General features: G+C 36.5%; 1 long non-coding RNA gene across 1 annotated transcript; it reads left to right on the top strand.

Annotated features, from left to right (window-relative positions):
• The first annotated feature begins 5,245 nt into the window (after window positions 1-5,245).
• Window positions 5,246-12,373, top strand: LOC107824759 (uncharacterized). The gene is made up of 2 exons (XR_001656932.2): window positions 5,246-5,801; window positions 12,065-12,373. It is a non-coding gene; the product is annotated as an uncharacterized LOC107824759 (long non-coding RNA).
• Window positions 12,374-25,216: the final 12,843 nt, after the last annotated feature.

Genomic DNA, 25,216 nt, shown 5'->3' with positions numbered 1-25,216 from the left:
GGGTATAGAAGGGAACAAAGGCTGAAAGATGATTTTACACCAATAGGAGAGTCCTATGCAAGCTTGTTTGAGAAATTAAAGCAGTATGACATGATTGCACCTATTCCTCCAAATCATGTGGACCCCCGTGCAAAAAGCTTTGACCATTCTAAAAGGTGTGAATACCATTCCAATTCCCAGGGGCACAATGTTGAAAGTTGTCGGGATTTGAAAAGAGAAATAGAAAGGATGATCTAGGAAAACTTGATTGTGATCCTAGAAAGTGACACCCAAAATATCGCGCAGAATCCTTTACCTACATATCATGATGCACACTTTGTGGGGATGATGCCTGGTGACATGGAGTATAAGAATCCTCTCGGGAACTTGCTAACTGAAGTTAATGATGTTGAAATTGGAGAGGCTCTGCTGATTCTGATGAGCAAATTTGTGGCTAAATGTCAAGCCTAACAATTGAAAAGTCATTCCCTCCTCACTAGGAAGGAATCTTGGTAGCTTGTTTTGATGTTTTTTCTATTATCTGGGTTATTTCGGGGTTGTGATCCAGATTCTATTTGTTTTATTGAGTAAAACACTTCTATCCCTCTATTCTGTTTGTGTGAGTCTTGTATTCATGTTTTGTTGCTATTTTAATTCGTCGAGTTGTTTTAGGGTTGTAACTCGGATTTTAGGTTGTTTGTCTTGTTGTCAAATCCTTATATCCTTTACTCAATGAATAAACAATTTGTCCTTTTGGTCATTCTATTCTTAGTTCTTTTCTCGCTAGTTCTAATAACATGACATGCATGCGGAAATTTTGGCCAGATCTTAGAAACTAATTTGATCTGGAATTGGATAACTAAAAAAGAAAATACACTTTTGAGGATGAATAAAGAGTTGAAGTACTTTGGAATTAAGGTCGATTAAAATTTACTTTCAAATCATTGTGAAGATCGGGCTTGAGGAAGTTTAATCAATTGAAGTTTGTTGGAAAGTTTGTCACTAAGGGATGAAAAAGTGTCTTGTGACCACGACACACCAAGAAGACAGACATGTTCGTCAATGCTGTGATCGCAAAAAGATACTATGTTTGGCGTTCTTGAGGCTGGGAGGCCCTTCTTTTGCTATCCAAATACTTTTATATCCTTCGCTACCCCTTTTGAGCCTGTGTTATTTTCTTTGACCACCCTCTTTTGGAATCAAGTTTAGAGTCAAGAGTCAAAAAAAATGAAAAAAGAAAAAGAAAATAAAATTTCATGTCCCAAGAGTACAAACTGGGATAATTCTTAGAAAGTTTAAGTGAAAAAAAATGAAGAAGAAAAGAATTGTCAAAGGTCCATGCCCTCAAAAAATAGAAGTTGGGGCAACTTATTTTTCAAAACAAAAAAAAAAGATAGAAAAAAAGGAAAAAGGTAGAGGAAAGAAAGTTGAAAAATAGTTAGGTCAAATCTTTGAACTACGTTCGACCTGATTCCTAAAAAAAGGATACGTAGGCAACCTCACGGTTCGGTCCAACCAAATAAGAATTTAAAAGAAAGAAAATCAAAAAGAAAAATCCCCAATAGCTGAAACTAGGGAAAATTTTTTATTTCATTTTTAAAAGAGTCGATTCCAAAAGTTGTAAGTATACAACCCCGTCATCTTTAGTCTGTTTTGAGCCTCATGTCGGCCTTTCGTCTAACCCTATCCAAAAACCTTCCAAATAAAGACCTCCCGATATGCCTTCAAGAATGCCAAGAGAAGCATGCAATGAGCAACGGTTGTCACACGACATATAACACTGTCAAGTTACTCACAAAAAGTAAGAAAAAGAAAAAGAAAAATGAGAGAGTCTTACTAGTGAAAATCCTCACGGGCACAGTAAGGCGACGGTAAGTAGAGATGAATAAATGAGAGAGGCTTGTTAGTGAAAATTCCTCGGGGCACCATTAGTTGAAAGTGAGTTGTAAAGCTGATGTAAAGGATTGGCACGGATAGGCCCGACTTCAAAGATCATAAGAATGGTAAAAGGGAAGATTGGATTAGTTTGATAGATCAGGCCGTTGAGTCCAAAATGCATGTCATGATCATTAAGGCTAGTTATTGGGGAAAAAAAAATTTTCTTCCTTCTATCCTTCCGACAGGGGCATTTCTTGTTAATACTTGTTTCTTTGCACCATTGTGTCCTCCACTCTGAGTTAGTCCTTGTCAAAACAAGCAAGAAAAGATTTCAAAACTGCTACCAGCTTTTCAGTTGCACAAAGGGAATTTGGCCAGCACACTCAGTTGTTGCTGTCAACATGCCTTGAAGATTCATTCAAAGGCTCCCCCTAAAGACTCTTGTCAGCCTACTTGGCGCAAGCAAAGATAACTGGTGATTCTCTCTGACAGACAAATTGCTCAAAAGCAGGAAGTCGTTCAAGATATCGGAAAAGGTCACCTAAGCAAAGATCTCCAATTGGGATAAGGCTGTTTGAGCTACAAATACAAATGGTACTAGTGTGAAACAATCAGAGTTTGTGCGGAACAAAAGTCTTTTGAGACCGACTCAAGCTGATTGAGCAGAAGCCAAGCTGCCCAAGACTCAAAGCCACAAACCGACCACCATTTTCAAAACTGACCAATTTTTCTTTGTGTGAAACAGGAACAAAGCAGTGCAAGGAAAGTGGTTCAAAAAAAAGAAAAAAAAGAAAGAAAAAGAAAAGGAAAAAAACAAAAAAAGAGAAGAAAAGAAAAGAAGAGAAGAGACTACAAAAGGAAGTTTCTCAAATCTTTGCCTTTGTTTGTCTTGCTATTGTGCGTAAAATCTTACCATTGATCTTTACATTTTTTCTTCTAAGATAGGAACCCTAGTTTGATGAACTTTCTCCTAGGATAAAATCTTAGTCTGATGAATCTTTCTCTTAAGATACAAAAAGAAAAAGAAAAAAGACCTAGTCTGATGAACTTTCTCCTAGGATAAATGTCTTAGTCTGACGAACATTTCTCCTAAGATAGAATACCTAGTCTGATGAACTTTCTCTAAGGATAAACATCTTATTTTGATGAATCTTTATCCTAAGATACAAAAAAAAATCTTAGTCTGATGAATTTTTCTCCTAATATAGAAGACCTAGTTTGATGAACTTTCTCCTAGGTTAAAAATCTGTGTCTGATGAATCTTTCTCCTAAGATACCGAAAAAGAGACCTAGTCTGATGAACTTTTCTCCTAGGATCGAAATCTTAGTCTGATGAATCTTTCTCCTAAGATAGAAAACCTAGTCTGATGAACTTTCTTCTAGGATATAAATCTTAGTCTGATGAATCTTTCTCCTAAGACAATAAAATAGAAAACCTAGTCTGATGAACTTTCTCCTAGGATAGAAATCTTAGTCTGATGAATCTTTCTCCTAAGATAATAAATTAGAAAACCTAGTCTGATGAACTTTCTCCTAGGATAGATGTCTTAGTCTGATGAATCTTTCTCCTAAGATTAAAACCTAGTCTGACGAATTTTCTCCTAGGATAATTTGAAAAAAAAAGGAAAAGAAAAGGGAAGTCTGGATTTTTTTTTAAAAAAAAAGAAAAGAAAAAGGAAAAAAGAATGGGTCAATTTTAGTTTTCTTAAGTTATCAATATTTAGTTGTCTTGAAATCAAGACCTTCCTGAATAATGAGATTTAATTTTAAAGTTTTTCAGAACCCTCCTAGATAATGGGATTCAGCTTTTAAATTCATAGAACTCTTTTGAATAACAGGATTCGATTAACACTCACAGATGTTCCCGGTACCAAACAGGGGCAGAAAAGTTTCTTTTGTTTTGTCTGTTTTGTTGTAGTAGCATGCGCCCACATGGAAAACAAGGGAAAGCAGTTCAAGTTTCAAGGAAAAGTAGTTTCAAAGGAAAGCAGTTCAAGTTTCAAGGGAAAGCAGTTTCAAAGGAAAGCAGTTCAAGTACAACAATCAAGCGCCCACTTGGAGAATAAGGGAAAACGGTTCAAGTTTCGAAGGAAGACAGGTCAAGTTCAGCAATCAGGCGCCCACCTGAAGAACAAAGGAAATCATTTCAGAATCCGATTCAAGTTAGAAGTAGCAGAAGCTCGCCTAAAAAATGCGGGTCGACAGAGGTCCGAGATAACAAAAAAGAAGTCTCGATCAAGAATAAGAGAAAAAAAGTGAATCCAAAGTGTAGAAACAGAGAAAAGATGTGGACTACTCAAGACATAATTGAAGTCACATGCTCTGCATGTCCCGTCTTGATCTGAAAAAGCTGAAGAAGATTGAACCAACACCTGCAGCTAACAAGCATCAAGATTCAGATCAGAGTCCGTATGAAGAACCAACTAAGACTCAAAATCAAGCTTCAGAAGACTCATAGATAGGAATCTTCTAACTCTTAGTTGATAGGCTAGCTAGTTTAGCTTTTTATTTTTCATTTTTATGTAATAAGGAGCTTAGGAAGCAGAAACAGCAGCAACAGTAGTGAAATCACAGCTTTCCGGTAGTCCCAGCTACCGAAACTTCCAAAACTACACTGACCTGATTCCTTTATAGCCAAGGATATGTAGGCAACCTCTGAAGCAAGGTTCAGTCAGATCTTTCAAAAAATGCTTCCCACGGAGTATTCAAACGGGCAAAAATTGCTTGTATCCGCTGACTTTATTTTTGCCCGAAAACCCTTCGTGTTTTCGAGCAAAGAGGGGCAGCTGTGAGCACGTGATTTTTGCCCTATATGAATTGCTCCTATACAATCCAAGAAAATAGATTTTCCAATTATTTGCCATTTTATAGGTTTTTATTTAATTGTTTGAATTTTTGTGCACGTTTTATTTTTATTTTAATTATGAAAAAAATACCAAAAATATCCTGCATTGCATTAAGAATTTGTTTTTATATTTTTAGAATTAACTAATAATTATTTTCTTTATAAAAATTTGAAAACCACAAAATAGCTCATTTTTACATTTTTTGTCTTTTACTTTTAGCTTATTAATTTTTCTCTTTTAAAGAATTAAGTAATGTTTATAATTTTTATAATTAGTTAATTAGTTTAATATCACATTTTTAGATAATCTAGTATTTTAATTTTAGGATTTTTAATTAAAGAAGAAGAAAAAGAAAAACAAAGGAAAAAGAATGAAAGAGGGGTTTTAATACGAATTGGGCTAATTCTTGTACCCAAATAAGGCCCAAATCTCAGCCTAAAAACTACCCAAACCCGTACAAACCACCCAGGCCAAAAATCCGACCTGACCCGCCTGACCCAACCTCCCCCTTTTTAATTAAAAACTTAGCTAGACCTAAAGATAGAGATCATGAGACCCCTTCCCTCTCCAGCTTCTAATTGACACACAGCACAACAAACCCTCCCGGGACCTTCTTCTTCATCTCATTTTCAGCAATCAACACCAAAAACGACCAGCCCTCACCTTGAAGAACCAAGGACGACTTTCCCCATACACAACAGCCTTTTTCGACGTCGCCAGAGCAGCGGGCTTCGCGGCGGTGGATTGAGCAGCACCGCTCCCTTCTTGCTCCTTCTTCTTCTTCTCCAATCCATCTTTTCTTCATCCCCCTCATCTGAAATTCTCATAAACACACAAGAAATAGAAAGAGAAAGGAGCTTTGAAATTTAAAAAAAAAATCAATCAAAAAAATCATATCTAAAATTTTTAAAGCTTAAAAGCTTTTTCCTGGGTCATTGCCGTTTGAAGTGCGAATTGCTGATTTCTGCTTGAAGCCGAGCTCAATTTGTAGATCTCGTCTTGATTTCACTTGCTATCCAAGTTGTTTTGTAGATCGTTGGTTGTACACCTTTCATGGAGGTTCTGCTCCCTTTAATTTAAAGATAGACGCTCTAAAAGGTCATTCGTATTCCTCTCTTTATTGTGTTTCTGCGTTTTTGCTTAACTGATGCTTAATGTTAAAAAATGTATTTATGTGGTAGTCCATTTCTTAAACTCCTAAAGTTGAATATTTGTTTTACAGCTTATTTTGTACTAGCTTGAGATTATGCTTGAATAAATTGTGGTTGTATTAATAATTTTGTATGTGCTGGTATTTTTCTTTTGGTTTGAAACTCCGGCGTCTTTGGATTTGAGGTTTCAAATACTATGCATATTTGTTTAGGAAATACTTTAAATATTCATGATTTATTGTTTCCTCTCTTTTGTTTGATGGTTCAAATATAAAAGCATACATAAAAGGTCCTTTTGACGTGTAAATATGCCGAATAGGCTGGTGTCATTAACTTTTTCCTTTTTGTGTAAAGTATGTGAATCAATTTAAGCCTCTGTAAACATGGTCCTATATCGAGGAGTATCATTACTGTTGCATGTTCTTTTAGCCAAAAAAACAAGAAAGACACAAATAGCTTATGGCCCTCATAATTTTAAATAAGAAGTCTTTTTAAACAATTAGATTTGAGGTGTGCCATATTAGGTAAGATATAGTTTATGGCCCTCAAAAGCTTAGTTCGAGCTTCCTTTAAAATCGAAATCTAGGTGTGTCATGACAAATAAAATCTCAAAACCCATGGCCCTCACTTAATTAACTTTAATCCTTTAGAAATCGAGGTGTGCTATTTAGTTGAATTTTCCATGGCCCTCGCAAACTTGAAAGTGCTTAGTTGCTTTAGGCACGCTATTTAAATTAATTGCCTTAAACTCGGGTGTGCATTACATGTGACCCAACTCCAATTCTCAACAAGGTTAAATAAAACATGTCAGGAACCGCGGGTGCATTTCATGTAGCGTGGCTTACGATGTGTTTTAAATAACTTTGAATTTTCCTAAAAATATTAAAAGCGGTTAAAAAGGTTAAAAATGCACGGAGGTTTAAAACATGTGATTAATCAGATAATTAGGCCAATTCTTAATAGTTGAGCGATCGTGTTAAAACTACGAAACCCGAGAATGCCTAACACCTTCTCCCAGGTTAACAGAATTCCTTACCCGGATTTCTGTGTTTCGCGGACTGTAAAACAGAGTCAAACTTTCCTCGATTCGGAATTTTAAACTGGTGGCTTGGGACACCATAAATTATCTCAAGTGGCGAATCTGAATTTAATATAAATAATCTCATTTCGATTATCACTTAAATTGGAAAAGACTCCCTATACCCCTTCGGATGGGTAAAAAGGAGGTGTGACAAACTACGTTCGACCTGATTTCTTTTAAGGATACGTAGGCAGCCTCACGGTTCGGTTCCATCAAAATAAAAATTCAAAGTCCCCAAGAAAAGAAACTGGGGCAGAAAGTTGTGGTTTTTGTAAGAAATCTGATTCCAAGAGTTGTAATTTTAAACCCATTCAAGTTATTTGAGCCTTTCGATATCCTTTCTTTCTAACCTTATCCAAAAGCCCACATAACGGTTCAAAGAAAGACTTTCTGACCAGTCTTCGAGAGATGCCAAGTCGAGCAAATAGAAGTGATTCATATCAGGGGCAACACTCCATCTGGAGTAAGAAAATGAAAAATGAGAGAGTCTTATTGGTAAAAACTTTCACAGGAACCGTAAGGCGACATTGAGTTGAGAGATGAACAAATGAGAGAGATTTGTTGGTGAAAACCCTTCAGGGCACCGCAGGCCGGACAAAGTCAGTGATTTGGTGAAGAAGTTGGGTTATGGAGATCCCAGGTCATAAAGTATGACAACTGAAAGGTGATTAGTTGAATATGCTGGGCTGGTTAATCCGAAATGTATGTCATGATCATTGGTGCCAGCTGCTCCGCTCAGATAAGTCTCTTTTCTTTTTTTGTCTTCAAACAATCATCCAGTTTTGGATTTTCTTCTTTATTCTTAACTCTCGAAGTTATTGCATTTCATTTCTTTTGGGTTTATTTCTCTAAGATTTTTCCAATATCAGTTTTGTTTGAGCAAGTGAGAAGGGATTTCAAAGATTACTACCAACTTCCAAAATTGTACAAAGCAAAGTGAGCCAAGGCATACCAGAGATAACATGATGTAAAGTGGGAAATAAGGTGTCAGTGAAAGTTCCATTGGTCGAAGGTTTTAGTAATCTTGTGGGAGATACAGAGGTTCAGGTAGAAAGGTCAGAAATGTAAAACAATAGTTCGGGTGTAGAACTCTCGGGTCATCTAAGGTCCTGCGGTTGAGAGTCAGTCAGAAAGTCAAACGGTACTTGTCCAGTTCAAGGCAACCAGTCAAAGTAAAGCACGACGGCGAAGAGGCCACCTTTACCAAGAATGCCACAAACTAACCACCACATTTTAAACTGACAATATTTTTCTTTGATTTGAAATAGGGGCAGAAAATTCCGTTTGTTTCGGAGAAACCTTCCGTAAAGAAAGTAAGTACCAGACAGGTTCGACCGTAAATCCTCAGGATCCTCCTGGATAATGGGACCTAGTTAAAATGAAAAATATTCATGCGTAACAAGATATAGCATAAGTTTTACCTTGAGGAAATATAAGTTGGCCTTAAAGTTTCATGCTTAGGATAGGATTCAATTAGAAATTTTCAGGACCCTCCTGAATAATGGGACTTAGCTTTAAGACCTCCATTAGATAACAAGATTTAGCGTAAGTTCTGCCGTAGGGAAATATAATTTAGCCTTAAAGTTGTCACTCTTAAGATGAGATTTGATTTTAATTTTCAGGACCCTCCTAGATAATGAGATTTAGTTTAAGATCTTCACGGATAACAAGATTTAGAGGAAGTCATACCTTTAGGAAATATCATTTAGCTTAAAAAACTGTCAGTTAACTATGAATTTTCAGGACCCTCCTGGATAATGGGATCTAGTTTTCGAATTCTTAGAGATATCGGGCAACATGATTCAATTAACACTCACAGATGTGCCCAGCTACCAAACTGGGGCAGAAAATTTTCTTAGTTTTGTCTATTTTGTTGTAATCAGGCACCCACCTGGAGAGAAAGGGAAAACAACATGAGTTTCAAGAAAAAGGACAATTCAGGTTCAAGCGATCAGGCACTCACCTGTAGAATAAAAGGAGGACAGTTCAAAGGAAAAACAGTTTCAAGAAAAAGACAATTCAGGTTCAAGCAATCAGGTACCCACCTGTAGAAACAAGGGAAGAAAGTTCAAAGGAAAAGCAGTCGTAAGAGCATGTAGTTCAAGTTCGGCAATCAGAAGCCCACCTGGAGAACAAAGGGAAAACAAATCAAGTTCCAAGGGAATACGGTTAAAGTTTTGGCAATCATGCGCCCACGTGGAGAGCAAGGGAATACAATTCAAGTGTTGGTAATCAGGAGCCCACCTGGAGAACAAAGGGAGGGCAACTCAAGTGTTGGTAATCAGGAGCCTACCTGGAGAACAAAGGGAGAGCAATTCAACTGTTGGTAATCAGGAGCCCACCTGGAGAACAAATGGAGAGCAATTCAAGCGTCGGTAATCAGGAGCCCACTTGGAGAACAATGGGAAGAACAATTCAAGTGTTGATAATCAGTATCCCACCTGGAGAACAAAGGGAAGAGCAATTCAAGTGTCGGTAATCAGGAGCCCACCTGGAGAACAAAGGGAGGCAGTTCGAGTTTCGAGGAAAAATCGTGTAAACGTTGTTAATTAGGAGCCCACCTGGAAAACAAAGGGAAAGCAGCAATGTTCGAAGGAAGACGATTCAAGTTCAGTAATCAGGTGCCCGCCTGAAAAATAAAGGGAAATCGCCTCAGAATATAATTCAAACCAGCAGCAAAGGAATTTCACCTAGAGAGTACAAGTCAACAAAGCAACATAAACTGCAAGATTATGTTTGAAGATATAGATAGGAATCTTGTAATTCATAGATCTTAGTTTAGTCTAGATTCTTTTATATTGTCTTGGTGTAATAAGGAGTTCAGCAAGCAGTAGCAGCAACAGCAACAGTGAAATCACAGCTTCCTGGTAGTCCCAGCTACCGAAACTTTTTGAACTACACTGACCTGATTCCTTTATGGTCAAGGATATGTAGGCAACCTCAGAAGCAGGGTGCGATCAAACCTTTCAAAAAGCTTCCCACGGAGTATTCAAATGGGCAAAATCGCTCGTATCCGCTCACTTTATCTTTGCACGAAAACTCTTCATGTTTCCGAACAAAAAGGGGCAGCTGTGAGCATGTGATTTTTGCCCTATATGAAATACTCCTATAAAATCCAAGAATAGATTTTTTTCCCCAATTTTTTTCCACTTTATAGGATTTTTTGTAGGATTTTATTAATTATTTGCATTTTTCTGTGCATGTTTAATATTTATTTAAATCATAAAAATACAAAAATACTCTGCATTTGCATTTAGAATTTATTTTTATATTTTTAGGTTAATTAGTAAATTAGTTGTTTTATAAAAATGAAAAATCACAAAAAATAGTTTATTTCTACATTTTTGTCTTTTAATTTTCAGCTTATTGATTTTTCTCTTTTAATTTAGAATTAAGTTTGTTTATAATTTTTATGATTAGCTAATTAGTTTAATTTCATACTTTTGGATAATTTAGGATTTTTTTAATTTGTAGGATTTTAATTAAAAGAAAAGGAAAAATTAGAAAATAAAAGAAGGAATTGAAAGATTGATTTGTCTTGTGAAATTGGGCAATTTTAATTGAAGACCCGCTCAATTGTTTCCCAATCCATGTCCAAAATTAAGTCCAAACCCGGTCAAAAACCTTCAGGCATCAAGATGATTCAAATGACGTAGTTTGGAACCAAACTTCGTCGTTTTGAGTTCAAGGGTTAAAATTAGATTTGGGCCTTTCATTTATTTTCATCCACCGGCTTTGAAACTACCCCTCTTTTAATTTAAAATTGTCCAAACGTCAGATATAACCTAGGATCTGTTACAAGCCTCTCTCTTATCTCCATAGCTCACCACCGCCGACCACCCACCGAAATTCGCCACCGACGGTGTTGAAGCTCCAATCAACCCCAAAAATTCACTACACACTCCCCATACTCCCTCAAATACCAAATCATTGTCAACTTTCCCAAAATCCCCACAATTTTCCTTTAATTTCAGATCTAAAACGGAACCTTAAATCCCTTCCTGCCTCTGACTCATCATGCAAGGGTCTGGGTGCATTTTTCTCCAAGCTTTGAAGAGATTTTGGCCTGAAACGAGTGTTAGACGGTTGTTCTCACAAGAACAAGCCGATTAACACTTATTTTTGGTTTAAATCGGAAGCTGTCGGATAATCTGTTCAAGCCCGTTCGTCTATTTATTCTAGGTACCTCTATTCATTTCTTTCCCTACCTTTGTTCTCTTCTCTCCCCATTCTTTCTATTTTTTCTGTTTCCTTTTTACCTTTGACCAGTTTAAAATTCGGAAAGCATTAATTTGTGAGTAATTCTAGACTAATTTTGTTTAAAAAAAAAGGATTAGAGTAGAATTAATTTTGTTTGTTTGCCTTTATTTTCTATATTTTGAATTAATATTTAAAGATGGTCGAGTTCTTTTCTTTGTATAAGTTGTCGATTGTTTTTTTTCGTCTTGGTTGGGTCAGTAGATGGGCTTCGAAGGCTCATGAGTTTGGTTTGAGTCAGCTTTGAGCTTTTGGGTCATTTTGACCCGTTCTAAAGTAGCCCAGGGTTTTGATTTGGGTCAGTTGGATTTCATGAGGGTAAATAACAGGGGTATAAAGGGTATTTGGGGGAAATTCAAGTGAAAGAATATTTAAAAACTGAATTGGAAATTTCCAGGAAAGAGAGGGTTAGGTAGTTTCAGAAATTGGTTTTAAAATTCTGGGTTAAAAATGAAAAAATAAAAATTGGGAGAAGGGGTAATTGGTAAAAACTTGAATCATTTCTGCTGCCCTAAAGGTTTTCTATAAAAGGCATGTTTCCTTTATTGCCAAGAGAGGATGGAGAAATTGGAAGACTGAAAATTCAGAAACGGCTAGAAAACAGATCTTCACTAATATAGCTTGAAAATTAGAAAGAAAAAGAGAAAAGTTGGCAATCACTGTTCTATTGCATTTGGTCTTTGTATTCTGGGAGATTTTCTAAAGCTGAACACACTACTTTCCTTCTGGGCTTAAAAGATGGCTTTATCTGTTTAAAATTGGCTGTTTATTGCTGTTTGAAAGCTGTTGCTACTGTTATTTCATTGTTGAAATTCTCCGGTTGTCTCTTATTACCTAGGTACTCATTTGAACATTGATTTTGACCATTACAGTTTAAATATATTCTATGTGGAAGATGTTGTTTCTGCTGAAATCAATAAAGACAGCCTGCTGTTTGAAGTCTGATTTTCACATTCGTACTTCGGCCATTTAGCTTCTTTCCTTTTCTCTCTTTCTTAAATGTAATAAATATGCAGTAATACATGCCTAGGTAGTTTATGTTTTAAGTACTAAGTTTGTATCAAAGTTCAGAGTAAAGCTATGGTAGTAGTTAGCTCATCTTCTCTGCATATGGAAATTCGATTAACCTTGTGTGAGGCATTGGTATTCTCTTGAAAAATGGCTGCTGGATTCCTCTCCAATTGTTCATTGAATGTGGAGAATATCTAGCAGTGTGATGAAAGGGCATAATCTAGCATGTTTGGGACTGTTAGTTTATATTAATTTCGTTTGTCATTTTATAGGTTAAGGTTCATTAGTTGTCGTATACCAATTAATTGTTTCTTCACATGTTTCAAAGTTTTTATCAAATAGCGTTGAACCTACATGAAAATTGATGCAATGTATAGAGAATTCATGAATGTCTCAATTACTTGCAATCTGAAGCTTACACTTGCTAGGTATTTCAAATGAGCCTGACATGAGGCCCAATTTCAGGTGGCCTGATCTCAAGTTGGGATAGTTTAGAATTAATATCAACTGTTTAATTCTTTGATATTCTCATTTAGATTATTTAAATTTAATTATAAGTTTGATGAAATTACTTTTGGTTTGATCGATAATTTGTGCTCGGACCTCAGGTGGGGCCCAGCTGAATTGTGTCACTTCATGCAGCTCCAATTTCTATTTTGGGCCTTCCGTTTAGCCCAGTTCGTTTTTTTTTAAATACTGTTTGTGGTTACCTTAAGCCCAAAATCTCCCTCAAACACCAGGCGATATAGTACTCTGTTTAGGCTCTTCAAGACAGTATACATAATTTTAATCTGGATAAAAACTCAAACCGCCTTTAAGTCCTTTTAATTAAACTTGACTCCTTTAATTAGATTGAGGTGTGCCATGTTACCAAAACCAATGGTCCATGGCCCTCAAAAGAGTAGTTCAAACATCCTTTGAAAGAATAGACTTGGAGTGTGCCATTTTCATTAAATAACTCATGACCCTCATATAATTATTACTAATTCTAAAAAGCGGGGTGTGCCATCAACTGAATCAGCTATGGCCCTTGCAAATGTTTTGAACTTTCGTAGTTGCTTTAGGTGCGTTTCTTAAATTGATTTTCTTTAATTATTAATTTTGGGTGTGCATTTCATGTGACCCAATTCCAGTTCTTAATGACGTTAAATAGAACGTGTTGCGAACTGCGGGTGCATTTCATGTGGCGTGGTTCAAGGCATGTTTTAAATAACGCTGAATCCTCCTAATTTAATAAAAGCAGTTATAAAACTAAAAATGCACCATAGGCTAAAACATGTAATAAATCAGATGATTAGGCCAATTAATAATAGTTGAGCGACCGTGCTAAAACGACGGAACTCGGAAATGTCTAACACCTTCTCCCGAGTTAACAGAATTCCTTACCTGGTCTTCTGTATTTGCAGATCGTAAAAATAGAGTCAATTTCCTCGACTTGGGATTTTAAAATAAATCGGTGACTTGAGACACCATTAATTAAGTGACGACTTTGAATTTTAATAAATAATCCCATTTTGATTTATGTCACTTAAATTGGAAAAATTTCCTTATATACCACTGGGTGGAAAAAGGAGGCGTGACAGTGTATATATAGGTTAAATTTCTTTATGTATATATATAATTTGTTGAACCGATTTGCACAAAAAAAACTTTTAGTACATTATTTTTTGAACCCCTTTTAGAATTTTTGGATCAACCATTGAATAGCTCTGTCACGACCCAAACCGATGGGCCACGACGGGCACCCGGTACCTTACTTGACCGAGTACCAACGTAACATATCTTTCTTAATACATCATCATATACACTGGACATACGGGCCTAATAGGCCAACATAATCATTTATAAACTCAAAACATAGGCCGACAAAGCCGTACAATCTTTCACGTATACGACATATGTCTACAAGCCTCTAAGAGTACATAAATGTCATAAAGGTCGGGATAGAGTCCTGCCATACCAAATAATACACGTCTAAATCATACTAACCAAACAAGCAACTCCGAAGCAAATGGAGTGCACCAACATCTTCCGCTAAGCTGATAGCCTACTTGGAGGGCTCTCGACCTGTCTAATGGGATCTGTGGGCATGAAACGTTGCGTCCCCAGGCAAAAGGGACATCAGTACGAATAATGTATCGAATATGTAAGGCACATAAATAAGTACATAAGAGACATGGAAGAAATATAGAGTACATGACTTAACCTGTAAGTCTGAATAACTTTGAAAATCATAAATTACTTTTAGCGTCATGCATATGCGTATGAATGTCACGTCGTGCATAGGTACATGTTTCATAACATCATCAGCCTCTGAGGACATCCATCATATCATATCGGCCACTGTGGGCAAAATCATCATCTTATACCAGCTGATTAGGTGGTGGTGCGTATATAATGCCATAACCTTTCCCATATGCCATATACATATATATACATACATATATATATATATATATATATATACGCGTATATAACGCCGTTTGAATCATATTTACATATATATGCGTATATAACGTCGTTTGAATCATATTTCAGCCACTGTGGGCAATATCATCATCATATACCAGCTGATCAGGTGGTGGTGCGTATATAACGCCATAACCTTTTCCCATATCCCATATACATATATACACATATATAACGACATCTGGTCATGGGTCAATGCACATGTATGAAATGCATGAAAAGTACATTAATGAAATCTTTCGAAATTTCATAAGACCATTTTGTCTTTGAGCAATATCATAAAGTAAACTTTTTTTTTCAACTTTCATATTTTTCTGAGACCCATGAACAGATGATAAATATTATGACACATGAAAATTCAAGAACATAGATATATCTAATACTTCTATGAATAGAGTCATTTATGGAATTTGTGCATTTGCACGTTTGTTTCGTATCGTATGGATAATGCCAAAAGAAAGAAGGGATAGCCTTAACATATCTGTTCCCGGAGTCATTTGAACGAATCTGATTCTGCGAAATATGGACGAAACTCTGCTTTGAAACTCTCAAAATTCAGAAACAACTTGGTAGCTCTTAAATTGGAATGTTGGCTAGCATGGTGAACGAAAGAAATGGTTCTGCTTTTTGGTTGAAATCAAAATTGGCTAACATTGTAGATCTTTCACATTTTTGCTGGTTCTAAGGCATAATGCATTGGCTTTTTGACCTTACAAGAAGTGCTTACCCATTTTAAAATGCCTTACAAAAGTCTTTAATTAGATAAGACTTGTTTATTAGGCATTTAATCCTTGTATGGCACATGTAAAGGTTACTAATGAGTCACCTTAAACATAAAGGGAGGGGCTGCCACGATTCTTGGGGTATGACTTTATAAATTTTTATCCACTTATTAGTTAATCGGGTAATGTTTCGTTACCCGGTAATTGATCTATTACCCGCATAATTTAAAAATTATCACAAATTACTTAAAATTCTATTTATTTTCAAAGTACTTCATATATACTTTATATATTATACTACTATGGTCATATGATATCTTGCATGGTACTAGTTTATAATTATCAGGTATTATGACTTGATTCGTATTTTATCCCAAATTGTCAAACTTTGACAAAAATTCGTTTTCTTCGATTTTACTTATCCTCTTACCTTCACGAGTTTACTCATCACTTATGATATGGCATAATCCTTATAACTCTCAAATAATTTTTCCTTGGACTGGTGTCAATTACCTTACGATAAATTTAACGTAAAATACTACAGGGTGCAACATCGTCGTTACTTATTACTGTGAGCATAACATTGTTGTAATATAATACTGTGGGACGTAATATTGACATAATATTGCAGGGTGTAACATCATTCCCCCCTTTGGAACATTCGTCCTCGAATGTTGACTAATGCTCTTATCATTTTCTTAACTTATATCTTCTGAATACTTTAGACTTTTCCTGCCATCTAGGCGACTGTTCTATGAATAAGGTCCAAAGTCTAGGGCATCCCCCCTTAGGCCTCCTTCTCACACCACAACTTGTAGTCGGAATCCTTCCAATCTCGTAATTGTTGCTACCTTTCATCATGCAACCTATATAGTTTTGATCTTGTAAGTGTGTCCAATATCTAGGCTTGCTTGATAAGATGTCTCTTTGGGCATTAATGAGTATACCGAAGTTCTTCGCTCGTTACTTGGTTGAATACATGAATATTGTTATATCTCATCGCAGAGGTCCGTTTAACCATCCGTATGAATTTACTGCCATAACTCTTACTTTAATTTATCGTTGCTGAGGTCTGCTACCAAATTCCAGCTTACTTTCGTTGCTCATTCCATATGTATAAATTTAAATCCTTTAATGATTCCTCATTACTGTTCATCTTTAGAATGACATCCTAATCTTATCTCATACTTTGTAACTTTTGTCCATCCATTGTTGATTCACCTCAATATTGATCTACAATAAACCACTGATTACTTAAACTTTTATGCAATATTGCTGCTAGGATTAACGTTTTATCAGGGAACGTCTGAAATGATTAGATTGATCCACCTGGGGTGATACCCTGCTTTCATAACCGTACCTCGCCGCATCCCAATGTGATTCACCTTGCGTGGGTACTTTAATCCTATCCAATTCATAAGATCCATTTCTTTTCTTCGTTGAATCATTACTCAATCGAAGGCCCATACGTCATTTTTTTTATCTATCACAATTACACCCTCATTCTATTACCAGGGTGGATCTAAATGTTATTAGTCTTAGACTCCTTTGAGTACATTCAGGCTATAGTGAGCTTTGTATAATTTAGAGAAACCATCTGCTCTTCTTGTTTTCATGGGCTTAATCCTGAAGACTTATCCATTTTCGTTACCTTCTCACTCGCCCTTTCTTATCCTTACTCTTGTCTTCTAGAACCTTGTCGCTTCACCATATAATGGCTTGCGACCTACACAACTCTATTTATATTACTTGCAACCTTTCAACTTGTTTGCATCTTAGATTTCCTTGTGTCATTCCGGGACATTAAGCGAGATATCACATCGTCTTTAACTCTTCTTTACTGTCTTAGTTAGCCTCCTCGATGCCTAGAAACCATATGTTATGAGATATGCCACTGATTATGCCGCTATCATTCCTAGATATTGAATCCCAGCACTTCTAGCCTTCTATCCGAAGTATGGACTATTCACATATTCTGCCTTTGAGTATCTCGTACGCTGTTCACCTTTACCATACTTACCTTAAAATCTCGCGTCGTATCTTCTATCTCTTTCATGACCTCCCTTCCACAGAGGTATAATTCACGTCCATAACTTGAAGCTCCATTATAATTCTTACACCTCTGATGCATACACAATCCGGTGGGATCTTCGTACTGACTTCTTATAAGGCTGGTACTCTTCAGTTGGCTTCATCATAGAGCTATTATAAAATATGGCTAATGTACTATCTTTCTTATACTTTTGCTACTTAAGAGTGATCCTTAGGTCTATAATTCTCTTGGTCCCTCCTTTTTGCTTAGTCGATGTAACACTTTAGTCTCCTTGTTGCGTCCATACTTAGCTTATATTAGTGCCTATATGTATTGAAATTCCATACAACTCATATGATCCTGAATATCAATTCTGATTTTACTCCCTGTTCATTAGCCACTGTAGGTGCCACTTTCTTAGGGAGTGCATACAATGTTGTTTTGAGACTGTTGTAACACGACCATTTCCTCTTTAGGTCGTTGTACTGAGGTTGAGGCCTTTTTCTTTATTTCCTCAGCTAGTCTTTTATCGTAGTACTTAGGGAACACCCTCTGACTCTTGTAAAGATGTGACTTATTATACCGTATTCCCGATAGAATTTTTGATGTTCATGCTCACTTGTAATTATCCTTAGCTACTTACCTCCATACGCATTTGCTCATACGACTACTTCTGAACAGAAGTTTTGACTGTCTTCCCAGTGGAACTATCTTTTATTTCCGTAACACTTATACGATACCTTTAACTACCCCAACTCCTATTTGAATATTTCTCAAGTATTACAATGTCATAACTGTGGGGCTAAATTCACTATATTGGGTTTTACTATCTTTATCTTTGCACGACCTGCTGTCTTGTTCTGTATCCTCTTGACTGGCCATATCTAGGCTCTTTCTGAATCAACTACTAACTACTTATTCCTATTCTCATATAAATATTCCACATAATCCTTCTTGGGTTATTTCCTTTGTTTTAACTTACATCTCGCATTGGCTCTTTATTTACCCATTACATTCCGGTAGGAACACCTCACTTCTTCTCCTTGACGTCGCGTTGCATAATGTTATGGGATCGTAGCCTATCTATAGGTTTTGAATGGTGCAATCTCATCCCTTTCTTATTTTTATTGCATTCTTCCTTTACCATTTCGTAGTTAATAGAACTACTTAATTCTGACTTAACACCACATCACTCCATATTCCCCCCTTTAGGGGAGTACTAAGAGTTGAAGCTACGAGGATCTACCTATTGATGTGTTACCTCTTCATCATTGGCATCTTTTCACATCATCAATGACTCTTACTCGCCTTGCGGCAATCCTTCTGTACCAAGGATAACAAATTTCCTCACTCGCGATGGTTAAATTTAGTATAGCTGGCACATACAGTCCCTTAAGCTGAACTTTGCTCACATTACTTGTTGTAAAGAAGCGTCTTCCTGAATAACCATTCTTTGAGTTTCTCATGAATCTTCCTCTGTGGTCCATTCTATTATCGCCGGAAAGCAATATGAAGTTCTCATGATGCCGACCACCATCAAATTACTCAGTCCCTAATTCATGTTTAGTTCATCTTTTTCCACCAGTCCATGCTGACTTCAATTAATCTGGGGTCTAACTTTTTCTTCTGAATCACGTTAGCGTCGCGAACTTGTTTCTCGAAGTAAGGATATGACTTTATGGCCTATACTCTTTTGTTGTCCTAAGGCATGTCACTTCTCGTTACTTCCTTCACTTGACTATAGATTTTGTAACATTGTCATATTTTGATATACCGTTGTCATCCATGTATCACATCTTACTCATAATGCTTTATTAACTCTTTTCTTATTTCCAGCTAATATTTATGCTTATCAATTTATTTTAAAAACTTGAACAAGAGATTCTTTTGCTCTTAGCTTCCCTTTTCTCTATCCAATGACTCTTCAAGTTGCTTAACGTTCTCGATTTACTAGAGATGCGAGACACACTAAGGTAATATTTATTCCGTCAAGGCTTATAGTGCATGTCTTTGTGGTACTCATATCTGGCTGCACTATTTCAGACGGCATCATCTGGTGTCTCATAAAGAGATCTATTAGAATATTTGCAATATCCTTCGGAAATGTCAACTGACATAAACAACTCATCCATCATATCTTCTTATACTACTTCTTTTAATCCCCATAAGGCATATATGGAATGGGTGCGACCAATTGTATGTACCTCTGTTACTATTAAATATAACTCAAAAGGCTTATGTTCCTCTGCCTCAACTATAAACGTTGTTAGCCTTCATTAATTGGGTGCCTCGTATCCTTCTTCATCTTGATTCTTTTGCTTGTTGAAACCTGTATTTATCTTCTTAATCTCTCATTGTCTTTTACTATAAAGATGGATAGACATTATTACCTTAAGGCTTCTTATCAGGAAGCTTGTACCTTTCACTACACCCATGATCTACTAAAGACCTCACATTTACTTATCGTAGACATTATACAAAAATTCAATTCCTCTGACTTAGCTTTTCCACAACTACCTCTCTTTCCACTCCTTCTTTCCACATGTATGTATCGTTTTATTACGAATAATAAAAAAAGAATTTCGAAATTTGAATTCTTATAAGTGAGCTCTACCACACGTTCTAGAGTAAGAAGAAAGAGTGACAATCCTAAATGCCCTATAGCCTCCTGCTTATAAACAAGACTCTACTAGACACGGCTTGTAGACATCCCTAGGAAAGAACTACTTTGATACCACTTTTGTCACGACCCAAACCGATGGGCCACGACGGGCACCCGGTACCTTACTTGACCGAGTACCAACGTAACGTATCTTTCTTAATATATCATCATATACACGGGACATACGGGCCTAATAGGCCAACATAATCATTTATAAACTCAAAACATAGGTCGACAAGGCCGTACAATCTTTCATGTATACGACATATGTCTACAAGCCTCTAAGAGTACATAAATGTCATAAAGGCCGGGATAGAGTCCCGCCATACCAAACAATACACGTCTAAATCATACTAACCAAACAAGCAACTCTGAAGCAAATGGAGCGCACCAACATCTTCCGCTGAGCTGATAGCCTACTTGGAGGGCTCTCGACCTGTCTATCGGGATCTGCGGGCATAAAACGCAGCGTCCCCAGGCAAAAGGGACATCAGTACGAATAATGTACCGAGTATGTAAGGCACATAAATAAGCACATAAGAGATATGGAAGAAATATAGAGTACATGACTTAACCTGTAAGTTTGAATAACTTTGAAAATTATAAATTACTTTTAGCGCATGCATATGCGTATGAATGTCATGTCGTGCATAGGTACATGTTTCATAACATCATCAGCCTCTGAGGGCATCCCATCATATCATATCGGCCACTATGTGCAAAATCATCATCGTATACCAGCTGATCAGGTGGTGGTGCGTATATAACGCCATAACCTTTCCCATATCCCATATACATATATATATATATATACATATATACGCGTATATAATGTCGTTTGAATCATATTTACATATATACGCGTATATAATGCCGTTTGAATCATATTTCAGCCACTGTGGGCAATATCATCATCATATACCAGCTGATCAGGTGGTGGTGCGTATATAACGCCGTAACCTTTTCCCATATCCCATATACATATATTTACATATATACACGTATATAATGCCATCTAGTCATGGGTCAATGCACATGTATGAAATGCATGAAAAGTAGGTTAATGAAATCTTTCGAAATTTCATAAGACCATTTTGTCTTTGAGCAATATCATAAAGTAAACTTTTTTTTTCAACTTTCATATTTTTCTGAGACCCATGAATAGATGATAAATATTATGACACATGAAAATTCAAGAACATAGATATATCTAATACTTCTATGAATAGAGTCATTTATGAAATTTGTACATTTGCACGTTTGTTTCGTATCGTATGGATCATGCCAAAAGAAAGAAGGGATAGCCTTAACATACCTGTTTCCGGAGTCATTTGAACGAATTTGCTTCTGCGAAATATGGACGAAACTCTGGTTTGAAACTCTCAAAATTCAGAAACATCATGGTAGCTCTTGAAACTGAAACGTTGGCTAGCATGGTGAATGAAAGAAATGGTTCTGCTTTTTGGTTGAAATCAAAATTGGCTAACATTGTAGCTCTTTCACGTTTTTGCTGGTTCTAAGACATAATGCATTGTGTATTAGGCATTTAATCCTTGTATGGCACATGTAAAGGTGACTAATGAGTCACCTTAAACATAAAGGGAGGGGCTTCCACGATTCTTGGGGTATGACTTTATAAATTTTTATCCACTTATTAGTTAATCGAGTAATGTTTCGTTACCCGGTAATTGATCTATTACCCGCATAATTTAAAAATTATCACAAATTACTTAAAATTCTATTTATTTTCAAAGTACTTCATATATACTTTATATATTATACTACTATGGTCATATGATATCTTGCATGGTACTAGTTTATAATTATCAGGTATTATGACTTGATTCGTATTTTATCCCAAATTGCCAAACTTCGACAAAAATTCGTTTTCTTCGATTTTACTTATCCTCTTACCTTCACGAGTTTACTCATCACTTATGATATGGCATAATCCTTATAACTCTCAAAATTTTTTTCCTTGGACTGGTGTCAATTACCTTACGACAAATTTAACGTAAAATACTACAGGGTGCAACATCGTCGTGAGTTATTACTGTGAGCATAACATTGTCGTAATATAATACTGCGGGACGTAATATTGACGTAATATTGTGGGGTGTAACATCATTCCCCCCTTTGGAACATTCGTCCTCGAATGTTGACTAATGCTCTTATCATTTTCTTAACTTATATCTTCTGAATACTTTAGACTTTTCCTGCCATCTAGGCGACTGTTCTATGAATAAGGTCCAAAGTCTAGGGCATCCCCCTTAGGCCTCCTTCTCACACCACAACTTGTAGTCGGAATCCTTCCAATCTCGTAACTGTTGCTACCTTTCATCATGCAGCCTATATAGTTTTGATCTTGTAAGTGTGCCCAATATCTAGGCTTCATATGTAGAGCTTGATAAGATGTCTCTTTGGGCATTAATGAGTATACCGAAGTTCTTCGCTCGTTACTTGGTTGAATACACGAATATTGTTATATCTCATTGCAGAGGTCCATTTAACCATCCGTATGAATTTACTGCCATAACTCTTACTTTAATTTATCGTTGCTGAGGTCTGCTACCAAATCCCAGCTTACTTTCGTTGCTCATTCCATATGTATAAATTTAAGTCCTTTAATGCTTCCTCATTACTGTTCATCTTTAGAATGACATCCTAATCTTATCTCATACTTTGTAACTTTTGTCCATCCATTGTTGATTCACCTCAATATTGATCTACAATATACCACTGATTACTTAAACTTTTATTCAATATTGATGCTAGGATTCACGTTTTATCAGGGAACGTCTGAAATGATTAGATTGATCCACCTGGGGCGATACCCTGCTTTCATAACCGTACCTTGCAGCATCCCAATGTGATTAACCTTGCGTGGGTACTTTAATCCTACCCAATTCATAAGATCCATTTCTTTTCTTCGTTGAATCATTACTCAATCGAAGGCCCAGACGTCATTTTTTTTATCTATCACAATTACACCCTCATTCTATTACCAGGGTGGATCTAAATGTTATTAGTCTTAGACTCCTTTGAGTACATTCAGGCTATAGTGAGCTTTGTATAATTTAGAGAAACCATCTGCTCTTCTTGCTTTCATGGGCTTAATCCTGAAGACTTATCCATTTTTGTTACCTTCTCACTCGCCCTTTCTTATCCTTACTCTTGTCTTCTAAAACCTTGTCGCTTCACCATATAATGGCTTGCGACCTACACAACTCTATTTATATTACTTGCAACCTTTCAACTTGCTTACATCATAGATTTTCTTGTGTCATTCCGGGACATTAAGTGAGATATCACATCGTCTTTAACTCTTCTTTACTGTCTTAATTAGCCTCCTCGATACCTAGAAACCATATATTATTAGATATGCCACTGATTATGCCGCTATCATTCCTAGATATTGAATCCCAGCACTTCTAGCCTTTTATCCGAAGTATGGACTATTCACATATTCTGCCTTTGAGTATCTCGTACGTTGTTCACCTTTACCTTACTTACCTTAAAATCTCGCATCGTATCTTCTGTCTCTTTCATGACCTCCCTTCCACATAGGTATAATTCACGTCCATAACTTGAAGCTCCATTATAATTCTTACACCTCTGATGCATACACAATCCGGTGGGATCTTCGTACTGACTTCTTATGAGGCTGGTACTCTTCAGTTGGCTTCATCATAGTGCTATTATAAAATATGGCTAATGTACTATCTTTCTTATACTTTTGCTACTTAAGAGTGATCCTTAGGTCTATAATTCTCTTGGTCCCTCCTGTTTTGCTTAGTCGATGTAACTCTTTAGTCTCCTTGTTGCGTCCATACTTAGCTTATCTTAGTGCCCATATGTATTGAAATTCCATACAACTCATATGATCCTGAATATCACTTCTAATTTTACTCCCTGTTCATTAGCCACTGTAAGTGCCACTTTCTTAGGGAGTGCATACAATATTGTTTTGAGACTTTTGTAACACGACCATTTCCTCTTTAGGTCGTTGTACTGAGGTTGAAGACTTTTTCTTTATTTCCTCAGCTAGTCTTTCGTCGTAGTACTTAGGGAACACCCTCTGACTCTTGTAAAGATGTGACTTATTATACCGTATTCCCGATAGAATTTTTGATGTTCATGCTCACTTGTAATTATCCTTAGCTACTTACCTCCATACGCATTTGCTCATACGACTACTTCTGAACAGAAGTTTTGACTGTCTTCCCAGTGGAACTATCTTTTATTTCCGTAACACTTATACGATACCTTTAACTACCCCAACTCCTATTTGAATATTTCTCAAGTATTACAATGTCATAACTGTGGGGCTAAATTCACTATATTGGGTTTTACTATCTTTATCTTTGCACGACCTGCTGTCTTGTTCTGTATCCTCTTGACTGGCCATATCTAGGCTCTTTCTGAATCAACTACTAACTACTTATTCCTATTCTCATATAAATATTCCACATAATCCTTCTTGGGTTATTTCCTTTGTTTTAACTTACATCTCGCATTGGCTCTTTATTTACCCATTACATTCCGGTAGGAACACCTCACTTCTTCTCCTTGACGTCGCGTTGCATAATGTTATGGGATCGTAGCCTATCTATAGGTTTTGAATGGTGCAATCTCATCCCTTTCTTATTTTTATTGCATTCTTCCTTTACCATTTCGTAGTTAATAGAACTACTTAATTCTGACTTAACACCACATCACTCCATATTCCCCCCTTTAGGGGAGTACTAAGAGTTGAAGCTACGAGGATCTACCTATTGATGTGTTACCTCTTCATCATTGGCATCTTTTCACATCATCAATGACTCTTACTCGCCCTGCGGCAATCCTTCTGTACCAAGGATAACAAAGTTCCTCACTCGCGATGGTGAAATTTAGTATAGCTGGCACATACAGTCCCTTAAGCTGAACTTTGCTCACATTACTTGTTGTAAAGAAGCGTCTTCCTGAATAACCATTCTCTGAGTTTCTCATGAATCTTCCTCTGTGGTCCATTCTATTATCGCCGGAAAGCAATATAAAGTTCTCATGATGCCGACCACCATCAAATTACTCAGTCCCTAATTCATGTTTAGTTCATCTTTTTCCACCAGTCCATGCTGACTTTAAT

This window comes from Nicotiana tabacum, chromosome 11 (assembly GCF_000715075.1).
Source record: "Nicotiana tabacum cultivar K326 chromosome 11, ASM71507v2, whole genome shotgun sequence".
NCBI classification, from domain to species: domain Eukaryota; kingdom Viridiplantae; phylum Streptophyta; class Magnoliopsida; order Solanales; family Solanaceae; genus Nicotiana; species Nicotiana tabacum.
The sequence above is the reverse complement of the archived record's forward strand: the minus strand, read 5'-3'. Positions and strand labels throughout refer to the sequence as shown.